Source organism: Sceloporus occidentalis, unplaced genomic scaffold (assembly GCF_023333645.1).
Source record: "Sceloporus occidentalis isolate IW3139 unplaced genomic scaffold, rSceOcc1.0.p SCAF_1, whole genome shotgun sequence".
In the NCBI taxonomy this organism is placed as follows: domain Eukaryota; kingdom Metazoa; phylum Chordata; class Lepidosauria; order Squamata; family Phrynosomatidae; genus Sceloporus; species Sceloporus occidentalis.
Window position 1 is genome coordinate 2,978,526 of NW_028316981.1, and position 21,642 is coordinate 3,000,167.

At 47.0% G+C, this 21,642-nt stretch overlaps 1 pseudogene across 1 annotated transcript in view; it reads left to right on the forward strand.

Moving 5' to 3' along the window:
* LOC149320385 (uncharacterized) overlaps window positions 1–19,538 on the forward strand; it is a 28,015-nt pseudogene extending 8,477 nt beyond the window's left edge. The window contains exons 4-5 of the transcript XR_016278808.1: window positions 2,602–3,926; window positions 15,837–19,538. The product of XR_016278808.1 is annotated as an uncharacterized LOC149320385 (transcript). The remainder of the gene's footprint in view (window positions 1–2,601; window positions 3,927–15,836) is intronic.
* Window positions 19,539–21,642: the final 2,104 nt, after the last annotated feature.

Consider the following 21,642-nt stretch of genomic DNA (forward strand, 5'->3'; position numbering starts at 1 on the left):
TTGGCCCTTAGCCCCAGCTAACCTAAGCAAACAACAACTGAGCTAAGGCACATGTATAGGAGTATAGAGACAGCAGATACTTTTAAGAAAATATTTATTTTAACTAGACAGAACAGAACAATAAGATATCATTCATGCAAGGCCTCTTGGCCTTGCAGGTACAGTATGCATAGTTGAAAGATGTTCATTTCAGGCGAGCCAATGGATAAAAATAACAAAACCCTAAACGCTCTAGCTAACACATTCCTAAACTACTCATACAGAGATGGAATATGCATTCCCTGATGGGTTTTTGGATGTGAAGAGCTGGCCCCCTTGCCTAGCTCAAACCACATCCCTGAGGCCTGCTTTCTTGCCACAGGCCCAACACTGCAACTTTCCCAACAAGCTAGACTCACACTGAAGAGACACACTGCAGACACTGCATTGTCTCAGAGGCCTTTTATAGCCCTCGGTTTTAAAATTCTGAAAATCCCAAGTCCTGTTTAACTGATTGGCCAGTTGGGCCTTACATCAGCTGTGATGTAAGCTCTCGTTAGCATGTACCGCCCCCCCGTCATTACATGGACAATTTTGTGGTCTAGTATTTTTTTAAGAAATGTATTTGCAAAGCTTCTCTTGAGCTGATGTTAACTGTGAAACCATACGCCAAGGGATGAGGTTCAGCTTTATATATCTCATGGCAGTTAATTTCATGTTCTTTCAATGATAAATGTTCTTTTCAATGATAAAAACAAGCCCCATGTCCCTCTGCGGCCAGACCTAGTCTTCTTTGTTCACTTCTTTCCCCAACTTCACTTCCATCTCCAAAGCCTGAGCTCATCTCCCACACAGAGCAGTAGGAAGTTCTGGGGATGATGGTGTCAGATTCTCAGGGCTGGAAGGAATAGGATTGCTTTGCCAGCTCTTCACATGACTTGGGCTTGCTTGCCTGGAAAAATACTCATACCATTAACTTGGCCACCATAATGTTTTATAACAAGGATAGACCGTGCAGATGGCTGGTGGCTACATGGGCATTCTACAGAACTACTGTGTCAGAAGCTATACACCAGGGGTCGGCAACCTCCGGCTCACGGGCCGGATGCGGCCCGCGGAGGCCTTTGAGCTGGCCCCTGGCTCCTCCTGCCACCGCCGCCGCCTCCGGTTGAGGCTTTTCCCTGCTCTAGGCGCCGCCATTTTGGGGGGGAAATGGCGGCGAAATCTCGCGCGACCTCAGGGAAGGTTGCGCGAGATTTCGCTGCCATTTTACCCCCAAAATGGTGGCGCCCAGGGCTCCGACAGTGGCAGCGGGCCCCTGGGAGGGCCGTTGCCGTCGCTGGGGCCCTCCAGGAGGGCTCCGACGGTGGCAGCAGGCCCCTGGGAGGCCATTTGCCGTCGCTGGGGTCCTCCTGGAGGGCTCCGGCGGCGGCAGCGGGCCTCTGGGAGGCCCATTGCCTTCGCTGGGGCCCTCCAGGAGGGCTCCGGCGGTGGCAGCTGGCCTCTGGCGTTAGGGGCCGGCAAAGACGGGGAGGCCTCCAGCACTGCCGGTCCTCGCCGGCTCTTTCCCAGCCTCTGACAGGGCCTGGGGCCCCGTCAGGGGCCGGCAAAGAGGAGGTGGCCTGGCCCCTGGGGGTGGAAGCTCCGCCCCCGGCTTTGGCCCCCAGTTGTCTGAGGGACAGCAACCCGGCCCCTGGCTCAAAAAGGTTGCCTACCCCTGCTATACACTATACTTATAGCCCTATTACCCCATTTTCTACTATTGGAGTGTTAATAAAAAAGAGACCCAATTTTTCTTTAAAACAAGATGCATACTCCACACTTCATTTCCAAGCAGAAGCCTATATTTCTACCTGGAAACAAGTGCTGTGTGAAAACCCTAGAATTCAGCTGGGAATAACAAGCAATAATAATAATCACTTCTAAATCCAGCAACAACACAATATTTAAACCATGGAAACCAGATTGCATTTGAACTATTGATGAGGCCTACTCCAGTAGATCTGATTTAAAAGATGACAAGGCTTAATCTACTTCACAGATGGAAATAGTTTTGTGCAAAATGGAAACATCTATGCTGTGAGCTTTAACACAAGGTGCATGCTCCCTGCAGCGTGGGTTTCCATGTCTGAGCAAGGTTTTGAACCCTGGGCTCCAGAGTCATAGTCCAGTGCTCAAACCACTAAACTATGCTGGCTCTCATGCAGCCCCCTAATTCTGAACAGTTGAAGACCTCTATTTGAGAGGCTCTTTGTCGCCTTACTGAGATCTGGGTCCCAATCCTGGTCATCCATTAAGTTCTCAGGTGACCTGGAATTGTAACTGCCTTCCTCAACCTTTCATATAGAAGCTTCTGTCATGGTTAGTTTGATGGAAGGAAACTCTAGGAAGCATCAAAGCAGGGCCAGAAAGCCATGGCTTCCAAGGCAGTTGTTTTTCCCCAGGTCCTTCTTTCATATCAGGAGCAGAGGATAGAGGGGAGGAGAAAACACAATAGCCCCTTTTCCCCTGAAGTTGCTTTTCTTTTGGGAAATTGAGCTTGCTTAGCTACATTGTTGTTCCCAGAAATTCTTCCTCACTTAATGTTGGGATTCAGTTTTGTCTTTGCTTCCTGCTTCACAGGAGATCACTGGAGGAAGATGGATGTATGCGCCAATCTGTATCTTATAAGTTGCCAGAGAGTCCACATACCAGGGAAGGCATATAGATGGCAAGAGCATGAGAAATATTTTGTTTGTAATTCACATCTTGTGAACTCTACCAGAGACCAAACACAAAAGAAATGGTACAGATGCCAGGAGTGCGGAAAAGGATTTCCTTGCCATTCAAAACTTGTCACTCATCAGAGAGTCCACACAGGAGAGAAACCATACAAATGCCAGGAGTGTGCAAAATGTTTTGCTCTCAAGTCAGACCTTTTGAGGCATCAAAGCATCCATACAGGAGAGAAACCTTACACATGCCAGCAGTGTGGGAAATGTTTTGCTCATAAGTCACACCTTGACAGTCATCTGAAAGTTCACACAGGAGAGAAACCGTACAAATGCCAGGAGTGTGGAAAATATTTTGCTCAGAAGTCAGTGCTTGTGAGTCATCAGAGGGTCCACACAGGAGAGAGGCCATACAGATGCCAGCAGTGTGGAAAATGTTTTGCTCGGAATTCATTACTAGTGACACATCAGAGAGTCCACACCGGAGAAAGACCATACAATTGCCAGCAGTGTGGAAAATGTTTTGCTGACAAGTCAGACCTTTTAGGGCATCAGAGAGTCCACACGGGAGAGAAACCATTCAGATGTCAGCAATGTGAAAAATGTTTTGCTGACAGGAGAAATCTTTTGAGGCATCAGAGAGTCCACACGGGAGAGAAACCATTCAAATGCCAACATTGTGGAAAATGTTTTGCTGAAAAGTCAACTGTTTTGTCTCATCAGAGAATCCACACTGGAGAGAAACCATACAAATGCCAGCAGTGTGGGAAATGTTTTACTGACAATTCAGAGCTTTTAAAGCATCAGAGAGTCCACACAGGAGAGAAACCATTCAAATGTCAGCAATGTGAAAAATGTTTCGTTGACAGGCCAAATCTTTTAAGGCATCAGAAAGTCCACACAGGAGAGAAACCATACAAATGCCAGCAGTGTGAAAAATGTTTTGTTGACAAGCCAAATCTTTTGAGGCATCAGAGAGTCCACACAGGAGAGAAACCATTCAAATGCCAACAATGTGGGAAATGTTTTGGTTACAAGTCAGCCCTTGTGACTCACCAGAGGGTCCACACAGGAGAGAAACCATATATCTGCCAGCATTGTGGGAAATGTTTTGCTCACAAGTCAGCAGTTGTGACTCATCAGAGACTCCATACAGGGGAAAAACCATTCAGATGCCAGGACTGTGGTCAATGTTTTCCTCGGAATTCACAGCTTTTGAGGCATCGGAAACATCACATTAGAGAGAAAACATAGACATGGCAGCAGTATGGAAAATGTTTTCTTTTGGCAGACAACCTTCATACATCTACCTAAATTGTGTCTTGAAATCTCTGTCATGAACTTGTTTTTGCTGTTTGTGCTTCACAACTTATAATTTTAACGTATCTTGCATTTTGGCTTTGATCTGCCATTGAAGGATCAGGCAGGCAGGGGAAATGTATGGTAGGGTCCCTAGATAGTAAAATAGTCTTGTTTTTGTTATTTTTCTTTGGAAAGTGACTTTTTCCAGGCTGGAAGCCTTCACAGGTACATATCACTGCATATTCTATCTTGGACATTGTACAGATACGCAAACTAACATAGCCTGTCTGGGGGGCTTGGGGCTCACCAAACACAAAGTAGAAAGGGGAGAGGAAGTGGCAGATACAAATGGAATTGAAGTTAGCAGCAGAAAAGAAGGAGGCAGAAGAAGACAGTCGCTTTATGTCTCAGTTTTTCTTGGTGATTCTCTCTTTTTGTCTCTTTCCTAAGCCTGAGTGACTGGGCTAAGAGGAGGAGATGAGGAGATGTGTTGCTGGTACCCTTGTTCACTGCCTCCTTCCTGTAGTAAGAGCAAAAACAGCTGCGGGGGGAGGAGCGGGTCCTGGCGAAAGCATCAGTAATCTTTGTCAGAACCAACAGTTTTGATTTCCAATGTTCAGTCCATCAAGCTTTGAAGGTGAAACAGAAGGCTTTTGCAGACATCAGAAACAGCAACTATCAGAACCACTTATTATTATATAGTGCTGTAAATTTACACAGCTCTGTACATACAATCAATTAAAATAGATAAAATAAACCTTCCTATGGCATACATTCTACAAAAATAATTAAATATACTGCATATTGGTACAATATGGTAAGAACTAAAGATCCACATATGCCCCCCCACACAACATAATAAAGGCAGTTGCACCAATAAATTCTACCCACATACTCAATCTATTCCCATGACAACCTTCTAACAGTTCCCTATCTCCCACCAGTATTGTAACATTTAAACCATTTCAGCAGTCAAATCAGAATACAGTCATACCTCAACATAAACAAAATATAAACACATGACAGATTCTGTCTCCTCATTTCTGCTGTGTGGAATTCCTGCTAGACTTTGGACCTGCTTTTAATGATTCTACCTGCCAAAGCCCTGACCCTGGGGACTGTTATTGGATTATTCTGTATGCATCCTGCTTTTGGATAGCTTGACTTGCCTAAAAACTTTGCTTATGTTTGTTGGAACTGGCTTCTCTGCTACTGATTAATTGCACAGCTGCTGTCAGCACTTGGCTGCCTTCCCAGAAAGTTTTCCTCCCCTCACTTCTAAACTCTGTGTGTATATATAAATATATTATATGTGATTTTATCAGGTCTGGCAGGTTTTGTTGTTCTTGTAAAGTACCATTTACACTGATGCCACTATATAATTAAGTGATGATACTGTGCCCACCCTGTCAAAGAAGCAGAGGATGGCCCAACCCTTTTCCCATCTCAGCAGCATTTGTGTGATTTTAGGATCTTCTTGGCATGCTGGAATGAAAAGACCTGCAGTTGAGTCACGGGTTTTAAAGTACCAAATGCACCAGTTGGCTTTGTTCATGCCTTCTCTTTAACTTAAGTGCATACAAAACTTAATTCCTCCCAACAGGTCTATGAATTTGCTTAGCTTCCTTCTCCCCAGTTGCTGGGATACCAGGGCTCACCCTCCACTCTGCTTTGCTTCTACCATCTGGCTGAAAGCAAGTAGACTAAACTGAATGTTCCTTATTCTGTTCCTGTCATAACTCGTTCTCTGGATGAATCTGACAAAAAGCAGGTATATATCATGTCACCCACCCAGGAAGACCCAGCTGAGGTGGAAGAAAGGGCAGTCAGCGTGTCAGGAATCTAAATTCCTGCCAGTTGAGGTGTGTGCAGACAGGGCACCTACCTACCATTGGGAAATCCATTCTTGGGTGGAACAAAATGTTTGTGAAATAAAAGCACTTATGTGAGAATAAAGCAGCCTGTTGCAAACTGGAAACCAGTTCCTAGGGTTGAGGGTGGAGGGACAAACACACTTGGGCAAAGGGGGGGAGATAGCTGCCACTTCCCAAAATTAAACAAATTTGCCCTGTTCCCTTGGTCACAAATGGCAGATGGAGTGTGAAGGAGGGGTCAAGCACCTCATCACAAATGCAAGCTTGTGTAGCAACAAGAACAAAACATGGTCTGCACTTGTAGAAAAAGCTGTCTTTTGAATGATGAAGCTTCCAGGGGACTGGAAGTCTGTTACTGGTGGTCAAAGGAGTTTGGGTGACAATGGGGAGGATCACACTTCTCCCCAAATGAACATTTCCATTAAAAAGTCCACTCTGGGGAAACACAAACAGGTCTAACCCCTTTGCAGCAACAGGCACAGGATGCGGGAAGACTGAGAAACTTGGATGCACCCAACACTGCAGGGAGTGTGCGCCTAACTCAAACATTCATTGGTTAGAGTGAAAGGCAGGGGCATTGGGTCAATCAATGGCCTTCAAGATTGGCTTCATCTTTCTTATTATCCCTATGCTAAAGAGCTGTGATGCTCGCATCCCAGTGTGCTTCTGGAGGGGGAAAGAGCTTCCCTCCTCCATGTTCTGCAGGGTTCAGCCAGCCTGGAAATACCCTGAGGATAATGAATAATGGAGTGTGTTCAAAGAGGGGTGAGTAAAATAATATCTAAAGGCCTGGACTCAGGGAGCTGGGGATGTTTAGCCTGGAGAAGAGAAGGTTAAGATATGATAGCCCTGTTTAAATACTTAAAGGGGTTTCATATTGAGGAGGGAGGAAGCTTGTTTTCTGCTGCTCCAGAGAACAGGACCTGGAACAATGGATGCAAGCTCCAGGAAAAGAGACTCCAGCTCAACATCAGGAGGAACCTCCTGAGAGTCAGGGCTGTGGAAGACACTCCTTCCTCGGAGTGTGGTGGGGTCTCCCTCCTTGGAGGTCTTCAAGCAGAGGCTGGGTGGCCATCTGTCAATGGGGATGCTTTGATTTGGATTTCCTGCATGGCAGAAGGGGGTTGGACTGGATGGCCATTCTTGGGGTCTCTTCCAACTCTATGATTCTGTGATTAAGAAGCTCCTCACTTCCTCCTCCCAGGAGCAGCCAGAATAGATTCCTAGAGAGGCAGGAAATGTTAAGTTGGGGGGCCGCCGCTTTGACGTCATTTCCGGTGGGGGAGGAGGCGGAGGAGGAGGGAGTCTTCTCTGAGTAACTTTGTCGAGGAAGGTAATAACGGGGGGGGGGGGGGGGCTAAATTCCCAAGAAGACTCAAGGGGGCTTGGGATGTGGGCGAGAAAGGAACCCCCCCTTCTCCCCCCTCCGAAAAAGGCCGGGGCTCCTCCATGGGGGGGGGCCTGGGCTGTGGCCAGGAAGGAGAGGAGAGGGAAGGCAGTTCGAAAGAGGGCGAAGGGGAGGCGGAGGAGAGGAGAGGAGCTCTGATTTTAACTGATGTAATGAGCCCTTTCTATCGCCCTTGTCTTTCTTTGATCCCCTTTTAAGGCCGGGAGGGAGGGAGCTCAGGGGATTGTGTTGGATTTTAAATGTATAATGTATTTCATTGTTATTCTTTGTCTTTTGTAACCCGCCTCGATCTGTACGGAGAGGCGGGATATCAATTAAAGTTGTTGCTGTTGTTGTGATTTCTGCTCCCAGAGGCAGGAAATGATCCTGTGGGGATCCTGTGGGGCTGAGACGATGATCGGGCTGGGTGTGTGGGTCTTCCTTGGGGCTGAGAGGGGGCTCTTCTGAGCAGAATGGCAGGGAATGCAGCTTCAAGGGGGAAGAGAAGCAGAGGGAGGGAGAGCGCCTTCATCCTAGAAGGAGGGCAGCAGACGGAAGGGCACCATTTTTCTCTGCCATTAGATTCAATGGGTCTTGAGCATCCAGGGGTTTTGGTATGGGGGGGGGGGGTTTGTCCTGGAACCAAATCCCTGCCTGAGGGCTCACACAATCCCCCCCCCCCCCCACACACAAAAGGCTTGGAGCCTTGCTCCCGCTTCCTCCTTCCTTCCTCCATCAGCCTCTTCCCGTCTTCTTCTTCTTCTCCCTCCCCCCAAGGAAACTCCTTTCTGCCTCCCTTTTTCTAGGAACATGGGGCCATGTGGGGGGCTCCTTCTCCCCTCCCTCAAAATCCCCAACCCTCCCCCCTCCTTCTAAGCTGCATTCCCTGCCAGGCCTGGCCATAATGATCATGAGCCTCCCTCTCAGCCCCAAGGAAGACACCCCCAGCCTGATTTCTCAGCCCCACACAATCCCCACCATTCTCTGCCTCTGGGAGAAGAAAATCTCTCCCCTTCCTGCCCTTCCCTTTGGTGTTGCCTGAATGCAAAGCATCCCCACCTCCAAAAATACTCCCTTGCTTTGAGGATCCCTCTAGTTTTCTTTCCCATGCAGAGGTCACTCATGGTGGGGGTGCGACAGAGAGGGATCCTTCCTTCCAACATATTGGTGGGCTGAAAGGAAGGAAGCTTTGAATGAATCCCCTCTACATTCACCTCATTTTGCTTTCCAGGAAGTGAAAGCTCTCCCTTTCCAAAGTAACCTCCAAATTCATATATCCACACCTGGACCATAGGCTAGGAGAGGAGAGCCAACAACTTTGAACGCAATACAGTCAGCCCTCCTTATCCACAGATTTTTTTTATCCACAGATTCAAGCATCCACAATGTAAAAATGGTAAAAAAGTATACAGTCTGCTGTACATATTTACAGCCTTGAGACTCATGGTTTCGATTATTCATGAGGTCAAGTCCACTGATGTGGCCAGTCCCTTTCCCTGCCTGATCCTTCAGTAGCCCAGGGAGAGATCAAGGAAGCAAAGGCAGGAGGTGCCCTGCAGTCCCCCACACCTTTCGCCTCCCCAATACTTTCCTTGGGCTGCCCAGCGAAAGGATGGCGAGGCAAAGGGTCTTGGAGGGGTCAAGGCACCTCTTGCCTTCTCCTCCCCATCCTCTCCTTGGGCTGCCCAAGGAAAGGATGGCAAGGAAAAGAGTTTTGGAGAGACCAAGGCACCTCTTGCCGTCTCCACCCCAATTCTCTCCTTGGGTTGCCCAAGGAAAGGAAGGCGAGGCAAAGGGTCTGGAAGGCGCCAAGGCACCTCTTGCCTTCTCCACCCCAATCCTCTCCTTGGGCTGCCGAAGGAAAGGAAGGCAAGGAAAAGAGTCTTGGAGGGGCAAGGCACCTCTTGCCTTCTCCTCCCCATCCTCTTCTTGGGCTGCCCAGGGAAAGGATGGAGAGGCAAAGGGTCTTGAAGGGGCCAAGGCATCTCTTGCCTTCTCCACCCAATTCTCTCCTTGGGCTGCCCAGGGAAAGGATGGGGAGGCAAAGGGTCTTGAAGGGCCCAAGGCACGTCTTGCCCTCTCCTCCCCATCCTCTCCTTGGGCTGCCCAGGGAAAGGATGGTGAGGCAAAGGGTCTGGAAGGTGCCAAGGCACCTCTTGCCTTCTCCACCCCAATCTTCTCCTTGGGCTGCGGAAGGAAAGGAAGGCGAGGAAAAGAGTCTTGGAGGAGGGGCCGAGGCACCTCCTCCCCATCCTCTTCTTGGGCTGCCCAGGGAAAGGATGGAGAGGCAAAGGATCTTGGAGGGGCCAAGGCACCTCTTGCCTTCTCCTCCCCATCCTCTCCTTGGGCTGCCCAAGGAAAGGATGGCGAGGAAAAGAGTTTTGGAGGGACCAAGGCACCTCTTGCCGTCTCCACCCCAATTCTCTCCTTGGGCTGCCCAAGGAAAGGAAGGTGAGGCAAAGGGTCTTGAAGGGGCCACGGCACCTCTTGCCTTCTCCATCCCAATCCTCTCCTTGGGCTGCCCAGGGAAAGGATGGGGAGGCAAAGGGTCTTGAAGGGGCCACGGCACCTCTTGCCTTCTCCATCCCAATCCTCTCCTTGGTCTGCCCAGGGAAAGGATGGGGAGGCAAAGGGTCTTGAAAGGGCCAGGGCACCTCTTGCCATCTCCTCCCCATCCTCTCCTTGGGCTGCCCAGTGAAAGGATGGGAAGGCAAAGGGTCTTGGAGGGGCCAAGGCACCTCTTGTCTTCTTCACCCCAATCCTCTCCTTGAGCTGCCCAGGGAAAGGACGGGGAGGCAAAGGGTCACGGATGGGCAAAGTCACCGCTTGCCTTCTCCTCCCCATCCTCTCTTTGGGTTTCCCAAGGAAAGGCTCAGGGAGGCAAAGAGTCTCGGATGCATCTTAATCGAATGATAGAATCATAGAGTTGGAAGAGACCCCAAGTACCATCCAGTTTAACCCTCTGCCATGCAGAAACTCTCTATCAAAGCATCCCCGACAGATGGCCTTTGTTTAAAGACCTCCAAAACCTCTTTTCCTGTAGCTTTTATCCATTGCTCCGGGTCCTAGTCTCTGGAGCAGCAGAAAACAAGCTTACTCCCTCCTCAATATGACATCCCTTCAAGTATTTAAACAGGGCTATCATATCACCTCTTAACCTTCTCTTCTCCAGGCTAAACATCCCCAGCTCTCTAAGTCGTTCCTCATAGGGCATGGTTTCCAGACCCTTCACCATTGTAGTTGGCCTCCTTTGGACACACTCTAGTTTCTCAACATCCTTTTAAAATTGTGGTGCCCAGAACTGGACACAATATTCCAGGTGGGGCCTGACCAGAGTAGACTAGAGTGGCACTATTACTTCCCTTGATCTAGACATTTTACTTCTATTGATGGAGCCTAAAATTGCATTGGCCTTGTTAGCTGCTGGGGAGCGATACTGTGTACAGCCCTGGAGAGATCAGTATCCCAGATGTTAGTCAGGGCATCAACAGAATCGCCGTCAGATCCAACCATAAACCCCTCTAAGACTTCTTGGAACCTTTTGGGTTCCATCAGCTTTCGAGGGTGGACCATCCAAATAGGTCCGCCACCCCCCGGGAGGGATCCGGGTAGAAGCCTTGATACTAGCCTCGACCAGGAAATGGTCCGTCCATGACAAGGGAGAGACATTAGTAACCTCTGCCCACGGAGTCTCCATATCCGTACAGAAGAGAACGTCGGGTGTATTACCAGCCGAATGCGTGAGCCCTGAGACTAATTGGGACAGGCCCATGGCTGTCATGGTAGCCATGAACTCCCGAGCTGCACCTGTTGGACCATGGCTGGCCTCGAAGGGGATGTTGAGGTCCCCCAGGACAAGAAGCCTGGGGGACGCCAACACCAGCTCCGAGACCAGCTGTGTCAGCTCGGCCAGGGAGTCTGTTAGCGCACGAGGTGGCCGGTAGACCAACAAAATCCCCAAACTGTCCCTGGCCTTCAGGGTCAGGTAAATACACTCAATGTAGTCAGTCTGACACAAATAGCTCCTGGTCAAGAAAAGAGTGTTCTTTTAGACACCGCCCCCCCCCCCCGCCCACCTTACCTGCACTGGTCCTTAACTGAGTACCCAGCTGGAAGGGCCTGAGCCTAGACCACATCACTTTCAGGCCCAAGCCAGGTCTCAGTAATGCATGCCAGGTCACAACACTTCTCCTCCAGTAGATCATACATTATGTGGGTCTTATTCCTTATGGACCTGGCATTGCAAAGGAGCAGAGAAGGGTTTGTGGTACAGTTGGATTGACCCACAGATCTCTTTGGTTAGGAGAGTGGATGGAAGGAGAGATAGATATTACACATTGATCACGCCTTCCCTTCCGATACGACTCCGCTCTCCTACTGCTATATCTCCGCCTAGACTAGTCTTCTCTGCAGACATGCGGACCTCCCTTCATTGGTGCATGGAATGTCCTTGGAGGAATGCCATTTCCCCCAGCCTTCCAGAATAGTCATCACAGATGCATCCATGACAGACTGGGGAGTCCACTACGTAGACCTTTGTGTTCAAGGACACTAGTCTCCTACCAAATCACAAATGTACATCAATTCCCTTGTATTCTGGGAGTCATTCAGAGCTTTTAAGAACCACCTTCATCATCAGGTAGTTCAGTTGTCACAGACAATACCACCACTGTCTGCTACATCAGCAAGCAGGGTGACACACACTCTCAGCCGCTTCTCCGCCTTGCACTGCAGCTCTGGAGATGGTGCACCATCCGCTCCATCCATCTTGTTGCAGTCCACCTCGCGGGATCGGACAATGTCCTAGCCTAGCGGATGCTGTCAACCGCAACAAAGCCTTCCAGCACCAATGGACCCTGTCATCCAAAGTATTCAAATTCATCACATCTGATTGGGGGACCCTGCAGGTGGATCTCTTTGCTTCCCCAGAGAATGAGAAATGCCCACTCTTTTGTACCAGAGCAGGGAGAGGTCCAAAATCCCTAGGGGACGTCTTCCTCTTGGACTGGACAACTTGCTTCCTCTATACCTTTCCCCCTCTCCCACTGGTAGGGAAAGTAGTGATCAAGTTGTCAGAAGACAGTTTGGACGCAATCCTTGTGGCCCTGTACTGACCAAGACAACCCTGGTTCGCTCCCCTGCTTCATCTCTCCAAGGGACACTACCTCAAACTGCCAGACTGGTTGGACCTACTCTCCTACCAACGGTGAAGCCCTTCACCCTGATATACACAGCCTTCATCTAACAGCTTGGAGGAGCCGACGTTAACCTTTCCTGAGTTCTTGAGGGTTCTTCCCGCCTCATGTAAAGACTCTACCAAAGATTCCTATTTCTATAAATGGAGACATTTTTGTGTCTTTGCTGAAGCATGTTCAGAACTTCCTTTAACTGTCCACAGCCTTGCATTTTGTTTTCCCTCTGCAGGACCAAGGTCTAGCCTTCTCTTCTCTGAAAGTCTGCCTTTCTGCTATACTGGCTAATCAACCTCATGGCTCATTCTCTGCCAAACTCTTTATCTCTCCAGCAGTGAAGAGATTCTTCAGGGGGCTGCACCACTTATACCCTCCAGCTCCTCCCTTAGCACCATCCTGGTCACTTTCTTCGGTGCTCACTCAGCTTGCCAGACCTCCGGTTGAGCCTCCGGCGTTGACCTCCTTCAGACTAGTGTCTTTCAAGGTAGCATTCCTGGCTGCTGTCACTCAGCCAGGAGGTCCTCAGAACTCACTTTTCTACCTTCTGATGAACCATACTTGGTCTTTCACAAGGACAAAGTAGTTCTAAGAGCAGATAATTTTTTTCTCCCTAAGATGGTCTCCTCCTTCCACCTGTCTCAAGTCATTGTTCTCCTTGTCTTTTACCCAGACCCATCTACCCCTTTGGAGAAAACTATGCAGTCTCTGGATGTTTGCCAAGCTTTGGCCTTTTACATTCAACACTGCCAACCAGCAAGTAGTTGATTTGTTATGGTGGACCTAGGAAAAGCCACCCTGTTTATTTTCAAAGGTTTGCAAAGTGGATTGCACAAACGAGCTGGCTAAACGCCCTCTTCCTGTTGGTGTACACTTGCACTCAACTAGCGCTGTCTCCTCATCTGCTGCCTTCCTCCAAGGTGTGTCCCTGCCTGACCTTTGTCCGGCACTACAGACTTGATTCCAGGTCACTTTGGGATTCCAGTTTCAGTTGTGCCATTCTCTCATCTATTCTACAGTGACCTGCCTACCATCCACAGGTAAGCTTTTTAGTCACCATAATGTGTGAGGCACAGAGACCACACAGAAGAAGTACAGGTTGCTTACTTGTAACTGTGGTTCTTCGAGTGGTCATCTGTACTCTCACACATACTCATCCTACCTCCCCTCTTTTCGGTTCCTGTAATCTTTATGGCGGACTCAAACTGAAGATTGATGGGATTGCACATCCTCAGTACACAGGAGGGGGAGTCTCTGCGCAGGTACAAAAACCTAATGTGCGAGGGCACAGATGACAACTCAAAGAACAGGTAAGCAACCTGTTCATCTAACAATCAGTTGAGTTCAACCCCCTGATTAGTGCAGGAGCTCCAGCCAGAACAGCCTATTTGAAGGATCTTTTTGAACATGTCCAGATAAAGAGATTCCACCACCTCTACGTAATTAGATATTTACAGGCTTGGTGAATTTCATGGATCCCTCCATAAACATGACCAAGTCACAGAACACATTTATGCCCATGAAGGCATTGTTTGTCTGAAATTGCAGCCAGTAACATCTAGTAGACTGAAGTCGAATATGTTCCATGTCTCCATCCCCCTTGTAGCCAACAAGCTTCCTCTTTGTCCTAGATTTTGGGGCACAGTGGGGAGAATGTGTGAGGGGTGGAATCCTTTGGATAGCCATTCTTCTGCTTCCAAGAATATGGAAGTGAAGTTCTGAAATGGAGTCAGTAGCAAGGACACACACACACCCCTGCACCAAAACAGAGATATCAATAATGTTCAGGTGCCAGAAAGGCAGCTTTAAAAGGATTGTGAGGGTGAACAGAGAAAGAGAAAGTTGTGTCTTTAGCTACTCACCTGTTCCAAGGGTTAAAAGGACCAAGTTCAGCTTCCTAGAGAGGCTGGAAATGACTGGAGGAAGGAAGAGAAAGAAGGTGGGATGGGAGGGATGTTCTATTCCCCTCCCCTCAAAACACATAGGAGCAGAAGAGGAGAGAAAGAGACAAATACCCCCATGTAGGATTTACAGGAAGGGGAGAGAAATATAGGAGGAGATACATGTCTTTCTGTCTCTGTATGTCTATGCATACACATACAACTACACTTCCCACTGTGAACCTCCACCCCCAGCCTCCACCCCCCCCCCCACCCCCCCGGTATCCCAATGCCATCTAAGGACTGCGCAGGAATTTTTGTTAGACTCCTCCTGTCAGGAATAAATCTGTAGATTTTTCCTGCCATGTTTTGGAGTTCAGAACCCTGGGTTTTGTTTGAGTTTATTTCATTAAAGTTATGTTATACTGTGATGATACTTATGGGCCTTGTAGTCAACGGCTAAATTGAGGATTCAAGCTGGATATGGTTGGCCTTACAACCACCTTGGGACATCTGGCCTGGTCAAGGCTGGTTTGCCAGGCCATGAGTGATGGGCTAAGAAAAGAGTTCATTGGTAACTAAAATTGCAAGATGAATTGCCATGGTTAAGTTGTTTGTTGAGTTACTTATATACCATAATTGTGATGAAATAGGTTGAGAGGCTGTGTTGTTTATGATTAGTTTTATTTAAGGTTTATAGCAATGTTTTAAGAATGTTAATTGCTTTGTTTGATTGCCACAAAGCCTAGAGTGACCATGTATTAGAATCAACCTGAATTATATGTGCCTTTAAAATGTATAGATGGAGTATATCACTGAATGTATTGAGAGAAGCCAAATGAAGAGCTGCCCAAATTATTTCTGTTTATAGGGAAACGCTTTCAGAATCAATGGCTTCTGATTAAGATGTGCTGTCATTTTTCTTCTTTTCAACTTTCAGTCCTCTTTGAGGAAGTGGCTGTGTATTTCACCCAGATGAAGTGGGATATCCTAGATCAGGGTGATTAGGCTGTTTACAAGGAAGTTAGGATGAAGCATGATGCCAAGGTGGCCTTTCTTGGCAAGGAGCATCCTTCAGAATTATTCTCCAGTGGATAATTCTTGAAGGTCAGCAATCTGTAACTGGTGCAGTTAACAGAGGAAATTGATCCAAATGGAATAGACATTCCTGGCTGAAAGGAAAGGGAAGAATGTTTGATAAAAGCAGTGATTGGTCTTGATCCCAATGAGATCCTAAGTTTCTGTGTTCAACTTCTAATGAGATCTTCTTCTACTTTCCAAGGCAGGTAATGAGCAGAAAGAGAAGGAGAAATATGTGAAGCCCTCTATGGCATCATGAGAAACAGCCAAGATTATTGTGGAGGAGTTTGAATGTCAAAGGGGACTGAAAAGGAAAAAGGGAAACCTACTGACCCCATGGGGAAAACTACAGTGGAAAAAGAGGGATAAACTCTTCTGTTTGTGGAAAAATATTATGTTGTAAAATTCACTACAACATGCATTGCAAAACCCACATAGAGGACAAACCATTTGAATGTATGGAAGGTGGAAAGAGCTTCAGTCAAACTGGACACCTTCATTCTTCTCAAAGAACCCACATGGGAGAGAAACCATATAAATGCATGGAATGTGGAAAGAGCTTCAGTCAGAATGCACATCTACAATTACATCAAAAAACCCACACAGGGGAGAAACCATATAAATGCATGGAGTGTGGAAAAAGCTTCTCTCAGAGTGCACATCTACGTTCACATCACAGAACACACACAGGGGAGAAACCATATAAATGCATGGATTGTGGAAAGAGCTTCTCTCGTAATGACAGTTTACGTTTACATCAAAGAACTCACACAGGGGAGAAACCATACAAATGCATGGAATGTAAAAAAAGCTTCACTGAGAATGGAGCTCTCCGTTTACATCAAAGAACCCATACAGGGGAGAAACCATATCACTGCATGGAATGTGGCAAGAGCTTCAGTAAGACTGGAGATCTCAGTTCACATCAAAGAACCCACACAGGGGAGAAACCTTATAAATGCATGGAATGTGGCAAGAGCTTCAGTCGGCATGGAACTCTGCATTCACATCGAAGTACTCATACAATGGAAAAACTGTATAAATGCATGGAATGTGGAAAGAGCTTCAGCAAGAGAGGAAATCTACATTCACATCAGCTATCCCACACAGGCGAAAAATCACATGCATGCATGGAATGTGGAAAGACCTTTAGAAGCAATGGGCATCTACGTTCACATCAAACAACTCACACAGGGGAGAAACCACATAAATGTATAGAATGTGGAAAGGCCTTCTCTCATAGTCATACATTACGTTTGCATCAAAGAGCCCATACAGGAGAGAAACCGTATAAATGCATGGAATGTGGAAAGAGCTTTTCTCAGCTTGGAACGTGGAAAATGCACCAAAGAACTCACACAGGGGAAAAACCGTATAACTGTGTGGACTGTGGAAAGAATTTCTCTTTCAGTCAAAATTTACATTCACATAAAAGAACCCACACTGGGGTGAAGCCACATGAATGTAAAGAATGTGAAAAGACCTTCTCTCATATTCATAATTTACGTTCACATCAAAGAATTCATACGGGGGAGAAACCATATAAATGCATGGAATGTGGAAAGACTTTCTCTCATAATAATAATTTACATTCACATCAAAGAACACACACTGGAGAAAAGCCATATAAATGCATGGAATGTGGAAGGAGCTTCAGTCAGATTTCGCATCTAAATTCACATAAAAAAACCCACACAGGTGATAAACCATATAAATGCATGGAGTGTGGAAAGAGCTTCTCTCGTAATGACGGTTTACGTTTACATCAAAGAATTCACACAGGGGAGAAACCATACAAATGTATGGAATGTGGAAAAAGCTTCAGTGGGAGTGGTGATCTCCGTTCACACCAAAGAACCCACACAGGTGAGAAGCCATATCAGTGCATGGAATGTTTTAAGAGATTCTCTCATCGTCCTACTTTACGGTTACATGAAAGAACACATACAGGGGAGAAACCATATCAGTGCATCACATGTGGAAAGTATTTCAGGCAGAATGCAAATCTTCGTTCACATCAAAGAACTCACACAAGGTAGAAACCGTATCGGTGCATGAAATGTAGAAAGACCTTCAGTCATAGTGGACACCTACTTTCACATCAAAGAACCTGCATTGGGGGGGGGGGGGGAACCATACTAATACATACAGCATGGAAAGAATTTCAGTAGCAGTGGTGGTCTACATTCCCCTCAAAGATCCAGACAAAGAAGAAGCAATAAAAATGCTTGGAATGTGGGAAGATCCTCAATGATTGCAGAATATTAACTGAACATCAAGTAACCAGGCTGGTGTCTTGATGGTGATATAATTAATGTATTAATGTTATAATTGATATATCAAAATAAGAAAATGGATAAAAAGAAAATCAACACACCTGAGATGTGGTGATGGAGAAGAGTGCTAAGAATACCAAGGGCAGCCAAAAAGACAAACAAATGGGTCCTTGAATTCAACTTGGAATAGAATCATAGACCTCAAACCTTAACACTCTCTGGAAGTCAAGATGATTAAATTAAGGTTGTCATACTTTGGTCATGTGGGGAGAAGGTGTGACTCATTAGAAAAGATAATAATGGCCCAGTACACACCACCAAGAAGCAGTATCCTGGTGGCGATAGTAGGGCTCAGGAGCGTGCACCAACCACATGCTCCCAGGCCCTACTACATGCAGGTGGCGCCATCAGGGACGTAGCCAGGATTTTGGGAAGGGGGGGTCCAGACTAAGTGCCACCATTATAAAGGGGCTTGGGTGCGGTGGCGCAGCGGCACGCACCATTCATTTTATCTAACAGAAGGGGGGGTCCGGACCCCCAAGGACCCCTTGGCTATGTTCCTGGCACCATTATTGCGCAGCACCGCCCACATGGGGGCGTATCTATCTGAGCGCCCACATGTCTTTTAGAGCAAGTGGCCTCATAAGGCTGCGTCACAGCCCTTACAATGCTTCACAAAAGAAGACACTCTAGGTGGCTTCTTTTTTGCTGTGCAGTTTGGTTGCTGAGGCAACACTGTGCAGCAAAGAAGGCCGGCATTTCCCTGCTGATCTGTGCCGAGCCAATGTTAGGGAAGGTAGAAGGTACTAGAAAGAGAAGAATACCACACACCATATAGGTAGACTTAGAGGCTGTACAGACAATTGTTATGAGCCAGCATTGGGTTGGAGTGGGGGCATAGCGGCCGCACACCCTGACTCCACCCCAAAGTGGCATTACGCTGCCCACCTGACCACACGGCAGGCAGTGTTGTGATGTTCCTGCAGTGTAGCATTTGTACACACTGTACCGAAGAAACGCCAAAAAACCACTGCCAAGGCAGCAAGGGTGCCCTTTTCCCAGCGCTAAAGGATGCAGCTTTCTGCTGCTCCTTTTTGCTCTGAGAAGCAGCGGGGTTGTGGGTGTAGCGTGCAGTTACCATGGCCCCAACCTAGTGAGCAAAGGAGTGGCAGCTGCAAGCCGCTCCTTAGCTGCCATCTGTTTCCCCCTCAATCAGGGCAGCCACAGCCTTGAATCTGCAAGACCTAAGCAGATCAGTAAAAGATAGAGGGCTTGGTGATATCTCATATACAGGGTCACCATGAGTCAAGATTTACTCAAGGGCAGCTAACAAGAGAAATGTACAACAGTCAGATAACTTTCTGAGAAACAGAATCTTTATTCAACTTCATTGCACTTTTATTGCTTTAGGAAAAAACAGGTTCAGTGCTAGCTAGGAATGTCTCCCAAGACAGCACTGTACAGGCATAACTCATCAAAGCCTTCCACTGTGAAATTTTTTCTTGCAAAGTCTTTTTACAAAAATTTAGCCTCCATTTTCCTCCTCATCTTCTGTGTAGCTGGACATTTTTTACCAGTAGCAGCATCAATAAGACGGCAAAGAAGGTATGGGCTTGAAAGAGGTAATCCCTGGATGCATTTTGGAAGAAACCAGAACTTCCTGAGTGGCTTGTTTTATTTTCCATATGGATGTTGTGATAATTTGATAAACTGTTTGCTGAAACATGCTGAACTGCTCTTCCTTTTTGTAGGTTAGAAGCAATTCTTTCCATGAGAAATGGCTTTCAGGAAAAAAACAAAATTCAGAGGCAGAAAATCTCTTTAATGTATTTTACTTTCAAATGAAATAATACATGCTTTATACACACACACACACACAGAGTGCAGCATTTATAAGGGAGAGTCAAATGAATCACATGCCACAGTTGTGTCCCTATGTCTGGCTTGGCCATAGTTTTGACAGATTCCTCTGTCAAAAGCAAATTCCTCACTTGCTTGGAAGACAATTTCATGGTCCAAAATGTGGAAGAGGCAACAAGGGGGTCAGCTATTTTAGATCTGATCCAAACCAACAAGGATAACTTGGTTAATGGAGTAAGTAGAGAGATCCTTAGGTGGAAGTGACCATGTTTTCCTGGAGTTTGTTATAAAATGGAAAGGAGAAGCCAGGCATAGTCAGACACGCATCCTAGACTTTAGGGGAGTGGATTTCAGTAAACTTAGAGAAATACTGTAGGTGATCCCATGGTCAAGAATACTAAAAGAGAAGGGAGTTCAGGATGAATGGGAGTTTCTCAAAAGAGAGATACTGAAGGCACAATCTGAAACAGTTTCAATGAGGAAGAAAAATGGGAGATGTCTCAAGAAACCAGGATGGATGACTAAGGAACTTTCAACTGAGCTAAGTTTTAAGCGCAACATGTATAAGAAATGGAAAAATGGGGAAATAACCAAGGGGGAATTCAAACAAATAGCATGTGTAGGGGTAAAGTTAGAAAAGCTAAAGCGCAGAATGAACTCAGGCTTGCTAGAGAGGTTAAGAACAATAAAAAGGGCTTATTTGGTTATGTCAGTAGCAAAAAGAAGGAGGAAGTGGTAGGGCCACTGAGTTGAGAAGATGGCAAAATGCTAACAGGGAACAGAGAAAAGGCAGAATTACTCAACACCTTCTTTGCCTCAGTTTTCTCAGAAACGGAAAAGGGTGTTCAACCTGAAGAAAATGGAGCAGAGGACAGAATAGGGGAAGTGCAGCAGAGAATAAGTAAAGAAATAGTACAGAATATCTGGCTAATCTAATATAAATCTCCATGTCCAGATGAGCTACATCCAATGTATTAAAATAGCTGGCAAATGTAATCTCAGAGCCATTGGCAATAATCCTTGAGAACTGGAGAACAGAAGTCCCAGAAGACTGGAGGAGGGCAAACATTGTCCCCATCTTCAAAAAGGGAAAAAAAGGGGATCCCAACAATTATAGTCCAGTTAGTCTGACATCAGTACCAGGGAAGATTCTAGAGCAATCCTCTCCTGAATAAGGGTTGCAGTTCCCATCAGCCCCAACACAGAGTTTCCAACTACCAGAGTGTGAGCCCCATTAGACATCCAAGCCTCTTTTGCTGCATTAGGACTGCATTTTCCTGTGAGACCCAGTCAGGAGTTCTAAGAACCAGAGCAGGGCGCACATTTGATGTTCAAGCCCTTGCTGGTTCTGGATTGTGTTAACAGCCAGAGTGGGAGCCTTGCGGTTCCCATCAGTCCCTGCCTGGGGACTGTGTATTGAGTGTGAGCCCCACTAGATGTCCAAGCCTCCTTAGCTGGATTGGGACAGCCCCAACCTGCAGTGCCAGAAGCTAGAGTGGCAGCCTGGCCCTCCCTTGCAAGTTTTGGACTGCAGTTCCCATCAGTCCAGTAAGCAGTGGGAGTTCCTCTGGAGGTATAAGTCCTCCCTTGCTTGATAAAGGATGCAGTTCCCATCAGGAGTACTCAATCAGAGTAGGAGGCCCACCTGATGTCCAAGTTTTCCCTTCCTGGTTTTCAACTGCAATTCCCCTTAGCTCCAGCCAGGAGTGCCAACAGCCAGAGTGGCACTCAGTAGATGTAGAACCTCTGCTAGATGTCCAAGACCTCCCTTGCTAAATAAGGACTGAAATTCCCATCAACCCTATCCAGGAGTGCCCAGAGCCAGAATGGGAGGCCCACTGGATGTCCAAGCCTTCCCTTGCTAGTTTTGTACTGCAGATCTCATCAGCCCCAGTCAGCAGTGGCAAAACCCAGAGTGAGAGCACTACTAGCTTTCCAAGTTCTCCCTTGCTGCATCAGGACAGCAGTTCCCATCAGTCTCACCCAGCAGTGTCAAAAACCAAAATGGGAACTCTGCTAGATGTCTCAGCCAGCAGTGTCAAAAGCCAAAATGGGAGCTCTGCTAGATGTTCAAACTGGCTGTCCAAGCCCTCCCTTGCTGGAT